This window comes from Erpetoichthys calabaricus, chromosome 2 (assembly GCF_900747795.2).
Source record: "Erpetoichthys calabaricus chromosome 2, fErpCal1.3, whole genome shotgun sequence".
NCBI lineage: Eukaryota > Metazoa > Chordata > Cladistia > Polypteriformes > Polypteridae > Erpetoichthys > Erpetoichthys calabaricus.
This window is the reverse complement of record NC_041395.2, coordinates 120,033,317-120,058,436: the sequence shown is the minus strand read 5'-3', so window position 1 is coordinate 120,058,436 and position 25,120 is coordinate 120,033,317. Positions and strand designations below refer to the sequence as shown.

Sequence of the window (25,120 nt, the reverse complement as noted above, 5' to 3'; positions counted from 1 at the left end):
ATACAGATAATAAGCAAAAAGAAACTTAACATAAATAAATAATTTAAAAATTAACAGAAAGGACACGAAACAAGGATTTGAACCCCTGAAATATGATAAACGCACTGTAAAACAAATCCTGTTGGGGACTGAATCCAGGTCACTGAAACTGCTATGCCACCCTACTAACTACTGGATGATTTTTCCATCTGTTTTTATGGATAATAATCTAAAGGCACTATATAAAAAAACACTACAAGGCAACTAGAAACACTACAAACAAATTCACCAAAAGTCACAAGCAGTTTTAGAATTTTCAAAAGACAGCTAATTGAGTAAACTGAAGTGAGGAGCAGAGCTAAGGTCAGTCCTGTGAACCTCTGTTGTCCTGCTAGAGGAGCACCACAGGTCACCTCGGAGACTGAACCGCTAACAGGATATGATTCTTTCTTTTGTACTGGCACAGCCAGCAGTTGGCATCCATGGGAACAATTGGCAAAGAAAATAAAACACTGATGTTGCGTTTGTGTCTCATTACATTTGTCAGTTTACCCTTGATATGCTCAGAAGAGCATTATAAATCAATCATTGCGTGCTTATTTTACACAAAACCCTTCTGAGCAGGGCTTTCATGAAATTCTTAACAAGATGGATCCATCAGTGCGATAAAAGTAGACATCAATAGAAGATAATACAGTCAGCAGCAATACCGATGGGGAAAACTATAATAAAGGTGGCTAGCTTTAAAGCGTGGTAGATGCAGAGTAGCAAAGACATTTTGAAGGCTCCTGTTTTTGGAAGGCTGGAAAGGTAAGAAAATGAAACAACTGAAGAAGAAGTACTTTGGCCTACATTAGCTTCGAACGCATTGTTGTAATATTGATGGCTGCCACGTACTGTATGGCATATGTTTATAGCAATCCATACATGTAAATCTCTTATGAAGTAAAGTAATTGGATAGGGTGAGGGAGCTGCACACATGTAAAGAACCGAGTGCCTTCACCATTCATGAAACCTGCTGCAAGGGAAGACACATGGCACTAAGGAGGCATCTGGCTGAATGGCCTTTATTGGGTTAGAAGATTGTTCTCTCTAACGTCTCTTTCACTGCAAGATCCACACTGACTGTAGAGAAGCATCAATAAGGCTGAGAGATGAAATGTCAGCAATGTAGAGGTAATTAGGTTTTTATTTTCAATATATCCCATCTCAGGCTCTGTCTGTGTGAAGTGTGCATGTTGTTCCTGTGTGTGTGGACTTTTTCTTTTGGGATTCCAGTTTTCTTCCCACATCCTAAAGATGAGTGCTGTGTATCTATGACTCTGAAATTGGCAACAGGCGGATATGTACTGCAACTCTCACAGTCATCTTAATGGGCACAATGGACACTGGCCAGGGACCCCAGGAGCATAGGGGTCCACAATGTTTCTGATGCCTAATTTTGTTTCTGTTTCACTATCAAAACAGGGTCCCCAGCACACTACTTGGCCCAGGGGCCTATAATGCTGTTAAGACAACCCTGGGCAGTGGGCACGTGAGACTTTTGCTTGGATTTATGAAGGACAAAGCATGAATCAAACAAATGGTGCTTTTTACTAGCCCTTACACGATGTCCAGGAGTCTACCACAGATCATGATAGGCCATAGTGGCTGCAGGTTCTCATTCCAAACCACTTTATTAGTGTCAAATTACTGCTGCTAAAGAAACAATACTATGTTGCCTTGAATACGACTTTACTTGCATTTTCATTGTTTCATTCTTCTTTAACAAGCAGTCAGATAGTTATGAGATGCAAAGTCAATCAACAGATGACCAGACAAACTTAATCCATTTGCACCTTTGTGTCCATCATACAATCTACATCTGGTGCTGAGGACCTCATTCTTTGGAGACAGACAATAAATGAAGGAATCCATCACTTTGAACAACATCAGACTCATTAACAAGAAGAGAATGGCAAGACATCTCCAACAAAACCAACCAACTGCACCTGGGGGGCAGTTCCCTTGCCCATTGTGCCCCCTGGGTCTGCATTTCCCAAACTGGCCTGCTCTCCCACCAGCCCACACACAGGAGGGGGAATGACAGAGATGGACAAATGGATGGACAGTGTCATCATCAGATCGATAGTCAGCCATGAAGAAAGTAGGAAGGAAGGAATAAAATGTTTTTATTTGTTTGACAAATATCAATCTGCTCTAGTCTACAAAACATTTGGATGGTGCTCTCAGAAAACATGAAATCAGCATTTGTGTGAAAATGTCTGGTGCTTCAGAGTGAGAGGACCAACAAGCCACTAAATTAAATGTGTTTCGTTAAAACTCAAATAAGATAATGGTTGGAGTGAAAATGGTGGCCATCCAGAACTAATTGAAACCCATGAGTTAGCTGATTATCTTTTTGCTAGCTTTGCATTTCATTATTGTTGGTCGTCTGGTTAAGGAAAAAAAGAAAATAATGTGGGATTCTGAATCTTAAAAAGCAAGTCAATAAAAATAAAGCCAAAACATGTCTGTTCCATGAGAAGCCACAATAGACCAATAATTAAAAAATGGCTGGAATGAAGACCAGCACCAACTGCAGCCCCCCAAATTCTGAGTTTGATAGCTCCAACCTTCGGCATTGACAGAGGAGGAAGCTCATCTTAAAATTATCTTGAGATTAACTCTAAAGCTCATTTCTTGTCAATGAATGAAAAGCTTTGTAACCTTTCATTTTATAGCAAACCTTTGAATATTCCTACTATACTGTAATAGATTTGTTTTCTCATCCATGATACAAGCTACATCCTTTCTGTGGTATGAAGCAGCAATGTCGTGCTCTGAGGCTCTGTAAAATGACCTTATCCTGTTGACCTGAAGGAAGGCATTTTTAGGTCCGATTAATAAAAAGACAGCAAACCCCTAAAAAGGAAGTCAAGCAGACCTTTAGTATTTGAAACAGAGCTGTCTCTACACAGTCATCCATGATGTAATAAATAAGCACACGTGCATCTTCTGTTTTAGGATGATAATCAATTAGTTAGCACAGGGGAGGCTGCTTCTGTTGTCATGATCCATGGTTTAGGTCCTCTGGGATTCATTACTAAACATTTTAATGTTGATTTTTTTTATTTTTAATGTTGTTCTTTATTTTTATTATTAAGATGGTGACATTGTTTTATCATTGTTTTGATGGATTTTACAACCCCAGGGTTGTAAGGGTATTTCATCTTCAACAGTACCATAATTAATAGATTCAAGAAATATGAAAAAAATTCCACAAGAAAAGCCTATCCTGACCTAAGCCCATGATCTCAAATCTCTCGGACGGCACTGCATCAATATGTGACATAACCATATCAGTTCAAGTAAGTAATTTGGCAAACCTTTATCAGGTGATGTGACACAATACGTAGGGACATCCACAAATTGTACCTTCAAAAAGAGTGAGGAAGTGCCGTTGACTTCTGTAGGCCCAGAGGCATCTGGGATGGACCATCATACAGTGGAAAATGGTATTGTTGTTGTACAAATCAAAATTTCAGAATCAGAATATCTTTATTGTCATTGCAACAAATACAACGATATTAGGTGCAGTCCCTGCGGTGTCAAAATATAATTACAAAAGGATAAGAAGAAATAAGGTAGAACACAAACATTCAACATAAGACTTTAATCGCACATGAACACTATTGCACAAGATGTCATCTATTGCACTGCTGCATTGGAGGTGATTAGGTGGCATTCAGTGCCCTAATAGCAACAGGGTAGAAGCTGTTATTCAGTCTATTAGTCTTTGTTTTGATGCTCCTATATCTTTTGCCTGATGGCAACAGTTGGAACATGTTATGAGCGGGGTGTGAGGTGTCTTTTAAGAAAGTGTTTCCCAAACTCGGTCCTGGTCAACCCCTGTGGCTGCTGGTTTTTGTTCCAACCGGATTCCTAATCAGTGACAACACCTGATAGCACTGATCTCATTTAATTAGCTGGTATTTTCTTTTCTTTTATTCGACATTCAGAAAAGCATAGCAGCATGATTTTTACATTTATAAGACATTTAGAAATATTTCTGCTTTTACTATAGATTTAAATGCTTAACTCTCTTTTGTTGATTTCATTATACTTTGCTCTTTCTCAGTGCAGTTTTTCACCCTTCGTTGTATCTTAATAATGACAATTAAAATGAGCAGATCAGACACCCAGGCAAACAACACTGAATAATCAAAGGCTGCAACTACAGTACTTTAGAGTCAGACCCACTAATTAGTAAATAAAGGATTAATTAAACAATTAGAAGACCTAGAAAAGTAGAATGAAAATCAAGATGAAAATGCTGTTAAAAAGAAAAAAAAATACATTATTCCTATATAACTGCTAGGTACATTTTAATATTTTTTTTTAGCAAACTTTTCTCATTTCTATATTGTTCCCTAAACACAGAACTTGGGAAATATCAGTTCACTTAATTAGCCCAGGAGTTCAATTAAAAACAGAAGCTGGTTGGAACAAAAACCTGTAGTCACAGGGGTTCCCCAGGACCGAGTTTGGGAAACACTGTTTTAAGATATTTTCTGCTTTCCTGAGGCAGCGAGAACTGTGCAGTTCATCCAGAGAGGGTAAAGAGCAGCCGATGATCTGCTGGGCAATCTTTACGATCCGCTGAAGTGTTTTCCTCTGCGCTGTTGTGCAGCTGCAAAACCACATGCAGAGACAGTAGCACAGGATACTCTCGAAAGAGCAGCGATAGAAGGACACCAGCAGTTTTTGGGAGATGTTATTTTTCCTGAGGACTCTCAGGAAATAAAGTCTTTGCTTAGCCTTCTTCGCCAGCTCAGCTGTGTTCACACCCCAGGACAGGTCTTCCATGATGTGGACTCCCAGGAAGCGGAAGTCTGGCACCCTCTCCACACAGTCCCCTCTGATGTAGAATGGTTTGATGTCCGTTTTTCTTTTTCCTGAAGTCCACAACGAGCTCCTTGGTCTTAATTGTGTTGAGGAGCAGGTTGTTGTCAGTGCACCACGCTGTCAGCCGCTCCACTTCGTCCCTGTAGGCGGACTCATCCTCCCCAGAGATGAGCCCCACCACGGTGGTGTCATCTGCAGATCTGACGATGGTGTTGCTGTGGTGGGCGGGGGAGCAGTCATGTGTGTACAGGTCTTTCATAGAAGCAATGCATATTGTGTCCTCTGAACCTAAGAAGAAATGGACCATCCAGACTAGTATCATCAAGTCCAGAAGCCATCATCTGTGATGGTATGGGGTTGTGTCAGCACCCTGGGCAAGGATAACTGGCATATTCCTCCTTATCTCTTGCATGTTACGGTAAATGGGGTGAATGATGTAGATTCTGGAGTAAAAAGTGTATCTATCGCATCCCAACATTTCACTCGATCTTTTTCTCCCGACTCTAATTTTCTTTTCTAGATGAATTTGCCCAACAAGCAGCTATAAGCCTGAGTTTAATTGACAATGAAAGGTACATATTTCCATGAAAACTGATAATATTAAACAGATAGACTTGCAGCCCCTTTGAGAAACTGAGCTGAGCTTAAGCTCTTCTTCCCTTAATCTCCACTGGTTATGTTTTAGCCACAGTTGTTGCCCTACCTCAAGTTTATTTTTTGATTGTTTAATCTTTTAGTTGTTTTGTTTTTGCTTGCATTACTGGTTTTGTTTTTTCTGTTTTATATAGGTTATATGGATTTATTAATCATTGTGTCATATTGTATAAGATTAACATTGTACGTGTTAGTTTTCTTTGTCATTATTGTTTGCCCCCTCTCCTGTATAAAGAGCTCATGGATGTAGGCCATCTTTTAATGCAGCTGGGTGACTGTTCCCAGAAGTATAAAAGGAGAAGCTAAAGTTCAACAGTGTCATTGTTTGTGGATAAGTCTTGATTCTCACTTCATTTCTTTTGCTCTCATTTGGATTTTCTAGTTTTGAACCCTGGCTTGTGAATAAGGCACTGCTTGTGGATTTTGTCTAAATTTGTTCACTTAGGTTTTGGGTTTTAGGCAGAACCTATGTTTTGCTCTGTTTGTTCTGTCCTGCCTTTGGTGCTGTCTTTTTTAAATAATAAAATATTTGATTATAAAGTTTTGTCACTGTTTTCCTCTTCTTCTTTTTTGTGACCTTTTGGTTCTTTTGAACTTTTAACAGTCTCTGCCTCTTTTCTGGGCCTGTTGTAGGCAGGAGTATGGCGTTGAAGTAAGGGTTAGGCTGCCTAGGGTGAGGTCTATCCAGGGGCCCAGACCTGAATTCAGGGCAGGTGTGGCCTTTTCTTTTCAGTGTGGGTTTTATGGCCTGCTCCCCTTTTTGTTTTTCATTGAGGCAGAAAAACATAACACCACTATGCAGCAATGTTCTTGTATTGCTCTTTATGTTTGCCTCTCTCACCTTTCTGCACCCACAACATTTGACACTCTTGCTCCAGCCTGATATTAAATTCTTGTTCTTCATACGGCTTGCTGCAGTCTTTTGTCAGCTCCTTTCATGATGAATAACCTAGCTTCAATTAAGGTCAACTTAACCTCCTGTAATACACTTTCAGTAAGAACGGCGAGGTTAGCTGACCTGACAGTTTGCAGAGGAAGACCAGGGCAGGCAGGTGTCTCAATATGTGACAGTGCATTAATCAGCAGAGTTTAAAGAAAAACAGAAAAGCTGCCACAGCATAGGCAAATAAGAGCGTTCCCAAAATAAAGAGAGATGGAAAAGTGCAATAAGAATTAGAGGTATAACAACTTCAGACTGTGAAGACTGTATAGCACAAGGAGATTAAAGAAGATTCCATTTGGTCATCAAGTCCTGACATTGCCTTCATCATCCTAGCTGCAATTAATTGAAATAAAGATGGTGGTTCAGGAAACCGACATCTGAATGTGGCTGCTGGAGTGTCTTATTCCAGAAGGGACTTTGCTTCTTTGGCTTTTAGAAATGAAAAGAGCTTTAAAAACTTAAAACAAGACTGTAGAAATCCAAGAGGATCTTCTCAAAAATAAGCAATCAGGTACCCCAAACACAATTTCTGCCTCACATATCTTGTTGTCTTCCATACACTTCATACTAAGTTATTGAAACTATTTGACTGCAAAATATATTGGTATCATGCCCTTTGCAGTGTGCGTGCAAATCCCCAATAAGACACCCAGAAAGGCTTCTGGTGACTTTAGGACAGCTTATACGTAGCATTAACAGCACTTTTCAAATTTACCAACATATATTTACTGGAAGATATGGTTTGAAAATTATCAAAAATAAAGATCCTAATTTGAGATGTAAATAAAAAGTTAAAAACAAACCAGTAAATTAGAAGGGTGAATAGATGGACGTATGAAGGATTTTTAAACAAAGAACTTCAAGCATATGTGAAAACCACATAGTTCATCGAGGCATAGTACAGTTGTGAGCGCTGCCCACTCATGGCTCAAAATGCTTGGATTTAAAGTACGGCTCAGGTGCTAATCTTATGGAGTTTGGCTGCTTTGCCATTTGTGTTCATTCCTCAACTCCAAATAATTCACTGACCCTGCTAATCTGTCACTTTATGAGGCCAGGCTGTATGCGTGAGTGTGCTCTGTGCTCCAGTTTATTTATACAGCACTCTTCATTGGCTACAGGCTCAGAGTGCTTGCATATATTTACCGTTATAATTTATTAACTGCAAATGTCAAAACCATGCACCATTTACATACATAAGCAAAGAATGAATAGAATACGTTAAATTGTTAATATTAACAAATTTTAACAAAATAAAGTCAATGAACATTATAATTAAGATACAGTAAATTGACAACTGAGGAGAGAAAAACTCTAATTGCACTTCGGATGAACATAAACCTCTGCATAATTTAAAGTCAGAGTATATTTTAATAGATTCAGGTTCATCATAGTGAGAACGGCAATGTGTTGTATGTTGGTCAGACACAAAACACACAGTGATGAACAAGACTAGCTGGCCACCCTCCTCATTCTGGGTATCTCACAATCATTTTCTGTGTAATAGACGGTCACTCTCCAGAGTTGATTCCTTCTGGGACAGGTGTCATTTCCCCATGACTGTGTATTGGAATAAGTCTGATGAAAGTCTGTATAAATCCCGCATGTTTTCTGAACTCACATTTTCCATTACAGGAGAGGCAAAGTCTATCACAGTACTGGGTAAAAACTTGACACACTTGCCCATACTTGGCCAATTTGGAGTCATCAATGGACCTACCGTGCAGAGACTTAACTCAGTGAAGTGCTTTGTGGACAATGGTGATGTAAAATTGGACCTTCAATCTTTAACTATAGGTGAACACTCAAAAGATATAAAATAATTCATATATAATTGTTAATCTGCCACATACTTCATTTTGATGCTAAATGTTTGATAACAATGTGCTTCAGTTTTAATGAAGTTATAGTTTAAAGTTCGAAGAAAAAGTAAAAAATACTGCAATAGCAGACAGACAGAATATACAGTGCATCCAGAAAGTATTCACAGCGCATCACTTTTTCCACATTTTGTTATGTTACAGCCGTATTCCAAAATGGATTAAGTTCATTTTTTTCCTCAGAATTCTACACACAACACCCCATAATGACAACATGAAAAAAGTTTACTTGAGATTTTTGCAAATTTATTAAAAATGAAAAAATTGAGAAAGTACATGTATATTTATTCACAGCCTTTGCCATGAAGCTCAAAATTGAGCTCAGGTGCATCCTGTTTCCCCTGATCATCCTTGAGATGTTTCTGCAGCTTAATTGGAGTCCACCTGTGGTAAATTCAGTTGATTGGACATGATTTGGAAAGGCACACACCTGTCTATTGTGGTGGGTGGCCGGCTAAATATTCCGGTCCTCACCCCCAGGCCGCCAGGTGGAGTTCTCACAACAACATGGACGTTGCCCGAGTTCCAGCAGGGCCTCATGGACTTTGTAGTTTATATGCACAGCCCTGCTGGGTACCATGGGGACCACCAGGAGTCGCTGTAGGGGGGCTGTCGGACTCTTACGTGCCCTATAACCCGGAAGTGCGTCATGATCATATGACAAGAAGAAACGACGTGCTTCCGGGTTGAAGAAAGGAGCTTTTTATCTGACCCGGAAGTGTTCATGATCACATGGACAGAGAAGAGAAACGCTTCCGGGTCATGGACTATATAAAGGACTCTGGGAAACCAGTACACTGAGCTGAACTGGGAGGAAGGGTGGCGAAGTCTCTGTGAGTGTGGAGGATTGAGTATTGTATTGATTAGTGTATTGATTAATTTATGAGTATTGTGGAGTGGAGGGTGCTTTGTGCACGTTATTGTTCAAATAAAAATAATATTTGGACTTTTACCTGGTGTCTGGAGTCAAGTCAGAGGGTTCAAGAGGACGACAGCGACCTCTATCTGTCACACTATATAAGGTCCCACAGTTGACAGTTCATGTCAGAGCACAAACCAAGCATGAAGTCAAAGGAATTGTCTGTAGACCTCCGAGACAGGATTGTCTCGAGGCACAAATCTGGGGAATGTTACAGAAAAATTTCTGCTGCTTTGAAGGTCCCAATGAGCACAGTGGCCTCCATCATCCGTAAGTGGAAGAAGTTCAAAACCACCAGGACTCTTCCTAGAGCTGGCCGGCCATCTAAACTGAGCGATCGGGGGAGAAGGGCCTTAGTCAGGGAGGTGACCAAGAACCCGATGGTCACTCTGTCAGAGCTCCAGAGGTCCTCTGTGGAGAGAGGAGAACCTTCCAGAAGGACAACCATCTCTGCAGCAATCCACCAGTCAGGCCTGTATGGTAGAGTGGCCAGACGAAAGCGACTTCTTAGTAAAAGGCACATGGCAGCCTGCCTGGAGTTTGCCAAAAGGCACCTGAAGGACTCTCAGACCATGAGAAAGGAAATTCTTTGGTCTGATGAGACAAAGATTGAACTCTTTGGTGTGAATGCCAGGCATCACGTTTGGACGAAACCAGGCACCGTTCATCACCAGGCCAATACCATCCCTACAGTGAAGCATGGTGGTGGCAGCATCATGCTGTGGGGATGTTTTTCAGCGGCAGGGACTGGGAGACTAGTCAGGATAAAGGGAAAGATGACTGCAGCAATGTACAGAGACATCCTGGATGAAAACCTGCTCCAGAGCGCTCTTGACCTCAGACTGGGGTGACGGTTCATCTTTCAGCAGGACAACGACCCTAAGCACACAGCCAAGATATCAAAGGAGTGGCTTCAGGACAACTCTGTGAATGTCCTTGAGTGGCCCAGCCAGAGCCCAGACTTGAATCCGATTGAACATCTCTGGAAAGATCTTAAAATGGCTGTGCACCGACGCTTCCCATCCAACTTGATAGAGCTTGAGAGGTGCTGCAAAGAGGAATGGGCGAAACTGGCCAAGAATAGGTGTGCCAAGCTTGTGGCATCATATTCAAAAAGACTTGAGGCTGTAATTGCTGCCAAATGTGCATCGACAAAGTATTGAGCAAAGGCTGTGAATATTTATGTACATGTGATTTCTCAGTTTTTTTATTTTTAATAAATTTGCAAAAACCTCAAGTAAACTTTTTCATGTTGTCATTATGGGGTGTTGTGTGTAGAATTCTGAGGAAAAAAATGAATTTAATCCATTTTGGAATAAGGCTGTAACATAACAAAATGTGAAAAAAGTGATGTGCTGTGAATACTTTCCGGATGCACTGTATGATCTTCTAATAACCCATTCATTTTGAACAAGAGAGATCAGAGCTTATGGCAGGAACATGAGGCCCACGGATTAAAATATACCCTGGATGGGGCACAAGTGCGTGACAGGACACACTCATTCACTTTAGAGCCACCAGTTAATCTAACCTGCACAAATGTGTGATGTGGGAGGAGAACTAGAGTACCCAGAGAAGAACCTGCACAGACACAGGGAGAACGGGCAAATGGCTCAAAAACAGGAACAGGCCAAGATTTGAATCCAGGACTCCAGAGGTGCAAGGAAGTATTGCTAACACTGCACCACCAGTCAATTCCCCCAAAGTTTTGCATTTTAATACATTCTTATTCATCAAAGTGAGAGCAGCAAGGTGTTGTATGTTGGTCAGACACAAAAAAGTAAGAATTTCACGATATTACACAATGTGACAACATTACTATTACTAATATAATAATAATAAATACTGACAATAATGTTAAAAACTGAAAAAACAGTGAGCTGCAGATCTTCAGCTAGGGGCTTTAGGCAAGGAAGGAATTAATGAGCCACATGAGACGTGTGTGCTGAAAGCTCAGGTGGTGTTCAAAATCCCCAAGTATAACAACAGCGCAAATCCTGCAAATTGCTAGCTGCTCACCAATGAAGCTGTGTGCTCAAGGTAACCCCCAGTGGAAAATGAGAGGAATTGTATTCAGTTGAAAGAAACTGCTGAGTAGAGGTTTTGAAGCAGAAAACAGGACATGCACTAAGAATAAAACAGCTGTAATGCTGGGACTAGATAAGCTAAGAGGCTATGCAGAAGGAACTCTTCTTGACTTGTTCGCCAACATTGCACCAGCTGTTTGAGGTGGGTCAAAAGTATGCTTTACAAGACAAGCGTCTTTACTGTCTTCTTAAACTAAATGTTTTCATTCAGGTATTATTTGATTGTTGGATAGCCACTAAGAAACATAAACGTATGGACAGTGGACATGATTTAGTGCTATCCCAGGAGCCCAAAAATAAACAGTGGAGGTGAGGAAGAGGTAATAAAAATGCCATGATTCTGTCATCATGGAATAGCTGTACACAGCATAGACCAAGGATAGGAACTAGCAAAGTCTTCAAGAGAAAGTGGACCAGCTGCCCACTTCTAAACATTAACCATCAGCTGCATAAGCTGCTGCAAAGAGACAAGTACGCTGTGACTTCTTTCATTTCACTCACTTGTGTTGCCCTATTTGGTTCAAAAGTGTTTTTGAATGCAGCCATGTATAGCTTTAAGCATAGTTGCTTATTTAGGCCAATAGCCACGAATTCCTAAAAAAAATCATTGGAGGCCCCGACTTAGGATTCAGTGTTATGTGTTCAGATTGCACACCCAGTCACTATCTGTGTTGAGTTTCCAAATTCTCCCCCTGCCTGTGTGGTTGTTCCTCTGGGACTGCCAGTTTTCCTCCAACATCCCCAAAAATGTGCTGGTTAGGTTAATAGGTGACTTCAAATCGGCCACGCATAAATATGAGTGTGGGTGTGTGGATGAACAGGCCTTGTGATGGACTGGCACCTTCTCCAAGGTCGGTCGGTCAGTCAGTCAGTCAGTCAGTCAGACAGACAGATAGACACTTTCTTAATTCCAAAAGAAATTGCAAGGTTACTGCAGCAGACAAAATGACACAAATACACATATAACAATTAAAGAAACACTTACTCATCACAGACTAACACCAAGTCAATTAAGCTTTAGAGATATCAGTCTATCCTGTTAGGAAGCTTAAGCGATTCTGAATCAACTTCACCTGCTAAGGTGCAAATGACAGTGACAACAAATGCATTGGAGTGGCAACAGCAAGACAACCCCCGAAAAGAGAATGGTTTTCAGGTGGTGGCCTCAGACAATTGTTCTCTCCTAATCCTTCCTGACTGATTCTTCTCTAGTGCTGCATTTTCCTGGTATCCTTGTCACTACTGATAGCATGATAGCATGAGGCAGCACTTACAGCCGATTCAGGTTTCACAGGAAGCCCACCTACTCTAGGATGGCACATCAATCAATATGTGCAGTCACAAGTAAGTTTGCTGTGTATCCCAGCACAGTCTCAAGAGCATGGAGGAGATACAACAAATTGGGCTGTTACTTGTGGATAGCTGGACAGGGCAGAAGAGGGGCATCAACCCAGCAGCAGGACCGGTATCTGCTCCTTTGTGTGAGGAAGAAGAGGAGGAGAACTGCCCTGCAAAATGACCTCCAGCTTGATACTAGTGTGCATGTTTCTGACCAAACTGTCAGAAACAGACTCCATGATGGTGGCATGAGGACCTGATGTCCTCTAGTGGGACCTGTACTCATAGCCCATCACTGTGCAGCTCTATTGGCATTCGCCAGAGAATACCACAATTGGCAGCCCCACCATTGGTGTCCTGTTCTCTTCACAGATGACAGCAGGTTCACACAGAATACATGTGATAACACCAACATTTATTTATATAGCACATTGTCATACAATAATGTAGTTCAAAGTGCTTTAAAAGATGACAAAGAAAATGTTACAAGAAAAAAAAAACATTAAGGAAATAATATTAAAGAATAAGTAACAACAAAACAAGGTAAGGTCAGATGGCCAGGAGGACAGGAAAAAACAAAAACTCTAGTTAGGCTGAAGAAAAAAATCTGCACAGTTTCCAAGGCCAAAAGACCACCAAGCCTCCACTGGGCATTCTGCCTAACATAAATGTTCCAAATCAATCCTCTTTGTTTTCATGCTTCAAATGATAGGATTCTGATGAAGTTAGTCTTGTGGACTGAACATACACTCGCCTTCATTCCATCATCTTACACTGGTGCAGTGGGCCCTCCTGGTGCAGGACAATGCCCGGCCTCATGTGGCCAGAGAGTGTAGGCAGTTTCTGAATGACAAAGGAGTTGATTCTATTGACTGACCCACAGGTTTCCCAGACATGAATCCAACTGAGTACCTCTGGAATGTTATATATTGGTGCATCCGACGCCGCCAAGTAGTGCCACAGACTGTCCAGGAGCTCACTGATGCCCTGCTGTGGGTCTGGGAAGAGATCCCTCAGGACACCATTCGCTGTCTCATCAGGAGCATGCCCAGACATTGTCAGGAGTGTAAACAGGCACATGGGGGCCATACACACTACTGAGTCACATTATGGGTTGCTGTGCTGAAAATCAAGCAAGATGGATCAGCCTATGATTTCAATCTTTGGTTTTCAGTGTGATGTTGAATTCAGCCATTAGTGGGTTAGTGATTTTGGTTTCCATTAACTGTTGTTACATCATTTTGGTCTCAACAAATTACACTCAGTAAAGATTTACTACTTCAATATTTCGTTCATTGAGATCTGATGTGGGATTAAAGTGTTCCCTTAATTTTTTTGAGGTGTGTATTTAATTATTTCAACAAGCACACGTGTGCTAAAATATCCACTTTGAATGGAATTTGCCTCTATTGTTAACTCAAGTCTTTCTTTTACTTCATGCGCTACCCATAGAAGGCTAGCAGTCACCACAGCTAATAGCATTTGTGTTTGCCATCCGCCAAGATTGGTATCAGTGGTCAAGAAGATTCTGTGGATGCACACCAAAATTAAGTAAATAAGCAAAGAAAGTGCAATAGAGTCAAAGTTTAACTTGTAAGGCTTTAAATGAGTCCAAGTTGAACTCTTTAAATACTTTTTATTTTCAGCTAATTCCCTCCATACTTTCTGTACAACATACATTTTAAACAGTTGCAGAATAGTGGAATTATAAAGGAGATTGTAAATAGATCAAATGCATGTATGTAGTATGTATACACACACTCAGACGCACACACATACCATATATACACACACACTCACACCTTCACACAGCATTTGAAAGAACACACAAATAAGCAAATGAGCTGCACCTGCCATGTTCACCTGGACATTTTAAGGTTAACATTTAACCATCAATTTTCACACCTGCTTAATGCCATTCAGGGATGTGGGGGCATGGCTGTTTCCAACATTGGATGTGGCGCCAGCCAGTTGCTGTCCACCCTTATACCTACAGTGGAGTGAGAGTGAGAGTGTATGGATTTTAATTCTTCACACAACCACATTTTTGGGTTGGGAGAAGAACACTTCACTGAGAAAGCGTGTAATCACTGAACATAGAGGGACCATGTCCAAATTGGAATCAAGGACCCTGCAGAAGAGAGAGCAGCTTTAATGTGCCCACAGAACCAGTAAGCAATGATTATTGCCAGGCAACATATTTGCTAGTTTTTTTCAGTATGTTACAGCCATTGATATAACAATACTACCACACCACTGACAGAACAGTACAAAATGATATCAACTGAGCATTATGTGTAACAGCTGCAAAAATACTATACTACCCAAAAGTACAATAAGTACAGAAAAGAGTGTCAACGTCTAGAAGTGTTCTCCTGATCATCACAAGCAAGTACATATAATTCAGGCTAGATAGAGGTGTCTATAGTCCAGAAATGAATGAACAGTTGTGATTGGCCAGAGACAGTGCATTAAGAAAGAAGCTGTTTACATGTGAAGTATTTCCTACTTTGAGCGAGTAGTAAAATTTTCAAAATATGTAGGAAATAATAAAGAGATGAAATGTTATATGGGTGAGTGTGGTCTTTGATCATACTGCCTGATCACTTACTGACCCAAAATAATGCTGCATGTGATGACAATTATCAAAGGGACACCTCTGCAGATAATTTGGACAAAATTTGCTTCAGAAAGTGTAAGTATGTGTTTATTTACTGATTCTCGCATCGTGAGTGCCCCCTTCTACATGCAAGAATGAATTAAGTCATTATTATTAAAAGACACTTATCACTCGCATGATGCATTTCTTACTCCGGATTAAATTACATTCTTTGTATAAATACAAGCATTTATTAAATTAGTCATCCCAGAATATAACAATGCTAATGCTTCATTCGAGAGTACTGAGGCTTTGTTAACCAAATTCAGCATACCAATACAACAGAACATTCACCCTATGCATTCCACAATTACTACACAAAAAGAAGCAGTGTAGTTTACCAGCTATTTACAGCGCAATTCATGCTAAATGCAAGTTTCTCGATGTAGTGTACAGGAAAACATTAAAAACGGCACTGGTATTTATGACAAATCAGTTCATTTGTGTAACTATCAGCGAAAGGAGTGACATTAGGGAACTGGCCTGATACCATTTCCATTTGAGATGATAGAAGTATCATAAATATTGTTAGTTTGTGAATGATTTTAAAAGCAGATGCGTGATGGTGGTAGGACACTTGTAATTTAATAAATGAACTGAAATGTCCGGAGTGTAAGTGTTTGTATAAACATGGGTGGCAGGGTCACAGCAGAACCTTTAATTAGAATGTCACCCAAAAGGCAACACTGACCTACAATAGGATGCTTATTGTTAAATATTATAAAGCAACCACAAAAAAGGGATTAACCAAAAGATCCTAGTTACGTATGATGGTACTCACTATGAAAGAAGCAATATGATAGAAGAAATAATTGATATTTAGTCTTTTACTTATACTTCTCAATCTCTAAGCTCATACATAGACAGTCTGAAAATTCTTTGCATTTTAAATCACAGCTGGCACGTTTAATGAACACTGACCTTGCCAGTTCTTCAGCTCTTTTTTATTTATTACTATGTACATTTTTTTTCATATCTTCTGAGTATTGCATTGTCTCTTGACCATTTATTAAAAGACTTTTTCACACAGGCCAAGAAGAAGGTGACACAAACCCATTGACCTTTACTGCTCTGAAAGGCTGATGGGCATTCATCTACCCGGTGTGGCACGGCACAGCGCCTACTCAGAACTGATAAAATAATCATTACGCTTCATCCATTCTATACATTTGCCGCCTGTGCCTCATGTTTAAAAAAGGCAGCTCCCTGCCATCAGGCATGTAGGATGAATGCATGGCTGTCAGTGCACTAATTGCATGTCCTTAATAATTAATATTTGTTCCTCTTTTCAAGCAGAGGGAGCAGGAGGCACTTTGATAACTTCAGGAGCTACTAAATAGAATATGGACAGCAAAAATGCAAAACCGTGGAGCAACTTTGTTTTTGGGTGGGTAGGTTAGGTGATTTGTGAAATGGTGAGGATTCAACCACGTACTTTACGGTTCAGTGACTTACCAGTCCACTTTACCTCAAACGTTTTTTACATTTGGTAAGAATGATTCACTTTCAAAAATACGGATCAACTACATCTATCAATTTTTGAACATACTTATTCCATTTCAGTGTCAAAGGAATCTGGAGTTGATTCTGGCAGCAGTGAACACAAAGCAAGAACCAAATCCGGTCAGGATGCCACACAATTGCAGGGTACACTGATTCATACTAGACCAGCTTAGTACTGGCAGTCAACTTATATGTCTTTGAGATGTGGGAGGAACTCCCCCAGAAGATAAAAGGTGTCCTGACAGCAAACTAATAGGAAACACTTTGAACAGCACCAGCGATGAGTGTAAGAAAACAAAAACAAGGCAAGTCGGGAAATCCCAATTAGAAAATGATGCCAAAATGTGAGACAAAATCGAGGTCAAAAGAACAGACAAGAAGTCAAAAGCAAGAGGCCAAAAACCAAACAAAACACACAAGAATATTCACAGCAAGGCTTTTAATAGAATTTTGGTATCCACAGATTGGATAAGGAAATAAACCCGTAGCCATTGGCACAAAGTGGACACTTGTTGGCGCTGTTGCTCACCTTTACCCCAACAGACAAACACTGGACACAGGCTAAAAGTGTTAAGAATATTTTTTACTTTCTTCACAATTGTGCCCCAAAGAACCTCCACCACAATAAACAGGCAATAACTATAATAATAACACAATAATTAAACAATTCTCTCCTCCCAGCAGGTCCGTCACACTCCCTCCCAACTCCAGCTCTCTTGCTGGGTCTCCACTAGTCCTTTATATAGTCCTTGACCCGGAAGTGCTTCTGTCCTTTCATCCATGTGATTCACCAGCACTTCCGGGTCAGATGGAGACATATTTTCTTCAATCCCGAAGTACTTCTGTCCTTCCATCCCCATGACTTGGGAGTACTTCTGGGCTATATTGGAAACAGAAATCCCAGTGTCTCCCTGCACCGTCCCCTGGCAGCACCCACGGTACCCAACAGGTCTGTGAAGCTGAACTCCATCTCCCATAGTGCCCTGCGGGAATCTGGGGCACCGCTAAGCTGCAGGGAAGTCGCCATCTAGCGTCCTGGGGGTTTCATCCGGGCTGAGCTGTCGGCCGTCCATCACACCGTCCTTTCATCTCATTGTGTCGATTATGAACATGGATTTGGAACATGGGAAAGCAGACCTAATGACAGGAACTCAAAATGGCAGTGATATGGACCTCAAATGGCATCCTAGACACTGCAAAAACAAAACGTAGCACTTAAACCATAAAGAATTCTGAATAAAGATTTACAGAAACAGAATCCTTGAACTCAATTCAAGTGCTGGATAATTCTATATAAAACCAAATCATGACACCAGCACATAGGGTTTCTGGGGTGGGATTCAAACCAAGAACTGTGGAGCTGGGAAGCAGCAGCACAAACTACTGAAACACCACCCTGAAACCCCGTAGCATTAATAATAATTAAAAATACTGATAGACGGAATCTGGCCAGGTTTCAAACCCAAATAACCTAGCGCTGTAACATGGCCACTCTATAGAATAGATGTTAAATTTAGACTCGTGAAGAATCTTATCTATGATGGGACATTACTTATGATTTTATTTTCATTTTTATATTTCTATAAAGATACATATCATAGAAAATGAAACGAGCGAGTCAAATGTCAATCCCGCAGAGCAGCAGCCAGGCCAGGAACAGAAGCCATTGAGCCAGAGCGGGTCTGGCATGGATATAAATGCTCCTTCGATTAGACTGTGTCATCTGAGTGTGCTTTCTTTTTAAGCCACCCCAGGTGGTCTGGCACAGCAGGACATGTAGGAAGCTTTTTGAAGTCTGCTGGTGTGATTTTTTTTGTCTGGTGTATCTGTCTGAATTGAAGCAGTGTATCAGAAAGTGGCTAAAGCACAAACAGTATGGCAGTTTGCTCAAAAGCATTCTTGTGTGAATTTGCTGGAATTTCATTTCCAGATTTACTCCAGTTTCGATACCACATGCCAAGACATAATAAATAAAATAAAATGCCGCATTTTCAAATCTTCTTTATCTAGCAGACCAGGCAGCCTCAGGTGCAAGGCAGGAAAAAGCCCTTGAAACAGCGGACATAAAAATGAATGAGATACGTGTTATTTATAAGATTACATGTTGGAGCTTCATCTGATGGCTCCACAATGCTATCCCTGTGTGGCATCAGAGCAAGGAGGCATCAGCCACTCATTGCGTCACTGGTCATGCATGATCTTGGGAGAGTCTCCGAAATCTGTCAGGGCTCCAGTTTCAAAGAGATGGAAACAATTGCACTTCACTCTGTCTCTTTTAATACACACGTTTGAATGTAATCATTCCATGTGTTTAGCAATATATTTATATTTTACATTTAGCAATACTACTTTTTTTTTTCATTGGCCATTTCTGTGGGAGTAAAATTTCTTCTGACTATAGTATGTCCATTTATGAGAAGAATATTTGAATAATTCATGGGCTCTCCTTTCTCACTTAACACATAATTGTTATTAGCATGGACCATGGTAATTTAAAACAAAACGCGTATAACAGCAGAATTTCTCAAAAACAACCACATTCAAAATAAAGAGCTGAAAAAGTGAGAACTCATCTGCTGTATATTCATAACACGATAAATGCTGTGAAAGCAATTGTGTATGATATCATAGGGCGTTTCTGCTTTTTGCAATATTTCAAATTACACCTTTGAGGAAGTGTGACTCGCCTCCATAAACTGGACCAGAACAGAATGCAAATCATTTGTTTGAGACTTAATTTTTGAATTTTTACGGCGTAACGTTATTGTTTGATAAAATACTTGAGGCTTTGTTTTTGCATGCTCAGAATTCATAATTGAATGATCAGCATTAGAGTGCATAATCAGTAGTCCCTTAAGGTGTTAAATACATTGCGTTTTTTAATTTTACCAAGAGAATAGTGAAGCAAATGCTAAAAACTCAAGAAAACTCCTCTTGATGGAATTATTTTTAATTTAAAATTACTTTTATCTTTATACTAGTTTCAGCAAGGACGCAGCAAATTGAATTGGACGATCTGTGCAGGGCTTTGAACTAACTGCCTTTGAATGGCAGCACTGGACACAAGCTTGGACCCAACTCTAAATGGGGGGGCTAAGACACTATAATAAAATTAAATGAATTGTATTCAAAGCCATACATTTGTTAACTGCAGGTGTTGCTGAGGATTGAATCCTAACTCCATTTCTTTCCATGTGGAGTTTGCACTTTCTCCCTGTGTCTGTCTGGACTTTCCGTGGCTTTGCTCCCATTTCCCAAAGACGTTTAATTTAGATGAACTAGAGATGCTAAACTGTTTTGTATGCGTGTGCCTGCAGTAGCCCACCCAGGGCTGGTTTCAGGTCTTGCAGCCATCACAGCCATGAACTGAACAAGCAAGTTAAAAATTGGATGGTTGGATTCACAGACACAACAATATCATAGATTAGGTTTATGCAGTTTACTGCAAGCTACAGATGCTACTGTATATGTGCAATCTGAAATTTCTGCAGAGTACTGTGAAATATTACCTTATTTTTTGCAGTCCTTGAGGTCTAAAAAAAAAGGATCAATCCATTAAAAAGTCAGATGTTTAGATGCCACTTTTTTACATCCATTTTAATGCAAATCAGGATATGATAATTGTAAATGTCAGAATGGTAAATTATAACACTGTGTATAGCGTATCACTGAACCATGAAAGGACATTAAAAAATAATTAGAAATTATTTAACCTGTTTGAGTAACAGCTTAGCAATAACCAGACTAAAGGTAACCTGTAAAATGATTATGATTCTAGTTATGGCATTCATGGCTCTGCATTACACTCTTGTGATACTGTTTAGTACAATCCTAAAGAAGACTCTTCCACTTGTAGCAATCTGTAAATAACTGTTGTGGTCTTTAGGGGCCGCTTGAGAGCAATGCTTAAACTAAAATAATCACCAGAGAACAAACAAAGAAAAAATTACAGGCAGGGCAACAGGTACTCAAAATAAAGAAATAAAACAACAAAAGCCTACGTTTTCAGGGCCTTACTGAACAAAGGTGGCTACTGACTGCACTGTGGGATGGCTAGTCCTCTTAGGCAGTACTGTACACTTTTTTCCTGCTCAGGTTCTTCCCTAAATAACTCTTTTTCTTCCTTCATATCAGTTTAGTATTTGTCCAACTGCCACCTCCCAGTTCACTGAAAAACTGGCTAGAAGAGCTATAAATCCTGGGCCATGACGACTTTAGGGTTACCCAGTGGCCATTCAAAAGTCCTGGTGGGCCCTTTTAAGAGTTCCCTCCTATTGGCCTTAGATTATTCTGAATGATCCCAAAGACACAAAGGTAAGCTGGGGATTTCCAGTTTGGTTGTTTCTAACGTAGCCTTGGAGGTTAAGAAAATATTGCCCTCCAGTGGCCTTGAGAACATTAGTATTAATAACATTAGGGTTATACTGAGAGCAGCCTCTGCTGAACATAAATGACATTGCTCTCCACTGCTGCCCCTGGCTAAACTGGGTCCTTAAGTTGAACCTTCTTCTTGGGCCTCCAATACCCCCTGAACTGTCTATATTAGTATTTCATATATGAGCTTTATTTTGAAAAATAAATGTATAATGAAATAATAAATAAACAAAGCAGCACACAGAAAAAAAAAACTAAAACTTTTTGATTGTTTCCTTTACAAATGAAGGCCCAGTTAGTTGTAGTAATAACAATGGTAACAATGTCAATGGTCCGGGGTATCAATGTGCTGTTACTCTTTGATAGCCAATAGTATTGCAGGTGGCATGTGATACAACAACAATAAAAATAACAATTGTAACAGTACTACTACTACAAATAATAATAAAAATACTACTACTACTACTACTACTACTAATAAATACTATTACTTCTACTACTTACTACTACTAATAATAAATACTACTACTTCTACTACTACTAGTACTACTAATAAAAATGCTACTACTACTACTGCTACTACTAGTGTTACTACTACTACTACTAATAATAACATTAAAAACTAGGGGGCTTTTCCCCCTGCTTGCCTTGCTCACCAAACCCCAGGGGCAGTCGCTGGGTATCTGCTATCTCGTGGCTGAGCCGCTCGAAGGACGTTAGAGCGCTCCTCCATTAGAGAAAGTGATTGTATTTCAAGAGATGGTATATAGAAGAGTATGGGGGGGCCAGGAAGAAAACAGTTTGGTCCTTAGTTATTAAAGATAGAAAATGAGTTACTTGAGTATTTCACTACAACTCTTTGTTTTAAATGCAAATGAATAATAAAATGTAGTAAAAAATAAAACTAAAAATGTAAAAAGTAAAAAAGTAAAATGTAATAAAACATAATAAAAAGTAAATAAAAAATTAAATTATATTAACGTCTCATCAAAAACAATATTACTTTATCCTCTAACTTCATCCATCCATTATCCAACCCGCTATATCCTAACTACAGGGTCACAAGGGTCTGCTGGAGCCAATCCCAGCCAACACCGGGCGCACGGCAGGAAATAAACCCCGGGCAGGGCGCCAGCCCACAGCAAGGCACGCACACACACATACACACACACACCAAGCACACACTAGGGACAATTTAGAATCGCCAATCCACCTAACCTGCATGTCTTTGGACTGTGGGAGGAAACCGGAGTACCCGGAGGAAATCCACGCATACACGGGGAGAACATGCAAACTCCACGCAGGGAGGACCCGGGAAGCAAACCCGGGTCTCCTAACTGCAAGGCAGCAGCGCCACCGAGCCGCCCTCCTCTAACTTACATTCTATAAATATTGCTTTTTATATATTATTCAGAATATTTTTCCCTTTTTTGTTTATTAGATGATTCTCTTAGTTGTTTATTTTTATTACATTTAGCTCTTTTTTGTTAATTTTCTTTTTTTCCTTTATCAGCTCTTTCTGACCTTTCTTTTTATCACAATCTAAAATTTGATGTTCTGGAATAAATAATTAGCTTTTCTGCCTTGCCATCATAACTGACTTCGTTGAAGGGTGAGATGGCACCAAGAGAATCACAGGGTGGTACGGATAGAGTATGTGCTCAGTAGGAGTAATGACTGGGTGAACGGTGTGGAGGAGAGTGGTCAAGGCTGAATACCATGGACATGACGGAAAACTTGTTTAATATAATAGAGAGACTACTAACACCATTATTGAACATGCTTAATGAACTTACTTAATGCATTAAATACCGGACTAAAATGAAGCCAAATATTCAGAATTTTAAAAAAATGAATATTTGAATGCATCACCTCCACTTATGAATTTATCCGAAGTTCATTTATCCTTCCAATGACAGCAGATAGCAATAAGGCATTAACTGAATCAGTAATTTTAAAAACAATAAATTGAACCAATAATTGAACAAAGTGCTCCTTTTATATGTCAATGTTGCTTGCCTGGTGCTTTTCCAAAATTCTGCCAACAACTAACTAGTAAGTCAGAGTTCTTGTAAGTTGGTAAATTTACAAACATGTACTTATTGCAACAACACTCCGAGCACTTCATATTCCAACTAACATTAGCAGCTTTTAACAATGTGAACAGGTCCTGAGGTCTACAAGGCAGTGATAAATAATCCACAACCACGTGTCTGCTAGGTACTGTAACATCAGGTAATATCTGCTAAGCACTCAACATCAAAACTATTACACATAATGCTATTTTTACTCCATTGTTACTACAGTAAAGCAGCAGTTTTCGTGTAGTGGCAATTGATGTCATATTATCTAGCTTACAGGAAGTTACACAGATTCATATTTCTAAACACACCCAAAAGTGCAGCATGAGCTCTTGACTGGCATTGACTTGAAACCATGTCTTTGCTCGTTAATGGAAAATTATCATAACAGGTAACTGTCAATAATATTAATTTGACAATTCATGAAACAGTAATAACATCATAAGGAGTACCCCTCGTTTACAGGCTCCATGCATAGTGTGTGATGTGCTCATAGAAAGGGGCAGCGCTATTTTTATCTCCAATACTTGTTATAATAATTTTTCATTTATGAAATTTTTTAGTCAATGGTTACATTTCAGAATATTTTCTTTACCATTTGGGGTCTTGAATAATGAAGAATTCAAATTTTGCTGCCATTTTGGTATAAAAATGCATCTTATCTGAAGTTTCAAATACATTATTTTTCTGGCGGGTACCATCATTTTGTCTTAGTAACTCCAACATTGTTATGCTCAGAGGTGTACAGATTTGTGATGGCATCAACAAAACTATATAAAGATCAGCAAACTTCTTTGTCATCCAGGATTGTGGATAGATTGGCAAATCTTTGCCAGTGTGTTTTGGTTATTGATTCTCTGGTAAAAGAAATATAGGAAACTAATGGCTTTACCTTTGCTTTCTGGATTCTGTTTTGTCTTATTGGTCTGACCTCTTGTTAACGAACTTTGGCACAAAGTTTAATTACCTCTCATCTTCTGGTTCTCTCTCATAAAATAACTGTCTTTCTTTCTCTTTTCCGTCTCCAAGTCAGTACAATACCTTTGTCCTGTACTTAATACAATGGCACTGCTAGGGGGTGATGGGTTTCAGTTTAAGCCATTCCTGTCTTCTTTTCAATTTTAAATCATGACATCATTACTATGAACAAGGAGAGAAAGCTAATAAGATCTTAGCTCAACAAATCCACAAGCAGGAATTTCGTAATGCAATATCAGTAATCACCACACAGATGGAGATTATATTGGCCAAAAAAATAGAATGCACACATTTAGAGACTCAGTTTAAAGAATCCAAGACACAATCTAATATGTTTTTGATACATTACAGATACCACAGCTAGATACTCTCAGTGCAGAGGAATTGGATAAACCTCTGACACTCTCAGAATTACTAGACACTATAAACTCACTTCAGAGTGGGAAAGCACCAGGTCCTGACTGCTACCCTGCTGGATTTTGTAAAAAATGTTCAATCAAGTTAGCTCCCCTTTTATTAGCAACATTCAAAGAAGACAGAGACAATAAAAGTGGGATTTCCTATTAACTACTTTCAATAAATTTGGTTTTGGCCCTAACATATTTGCATGGATCAAACTACTGTATACCACTCCAGAAGCCTCAGTTTGTATTAATAACACTATCTCAGATTACTTCAAATTAAATGCGGTAGTAGACAAAGTTTGCCCCTTGTCACCACTGCTATTTGCAATTGCCATTGAGCCATTGGCTGTTCACTTTCAAAATGCATCAGAGATAAAAGAGATTTTCAGAGAAGGACTTGAACAGAAAATATTACTATATGCAGATGATATGG

General features: G+C 39.7%; 1 protein-coding gene across 2 annotated transcripts in view; it reads right to left on the bottom strand.

Annotated features, from left to right (window-relative positions):
• Positions 1-25,120, bottom strand: part of schip1 (schwannomin interacting protein 1) — a 982,269-nt gene that overhangs the window by 505,762 nt on the left and 451,387 nt on the right. The window lies entirely within an intron of this gene.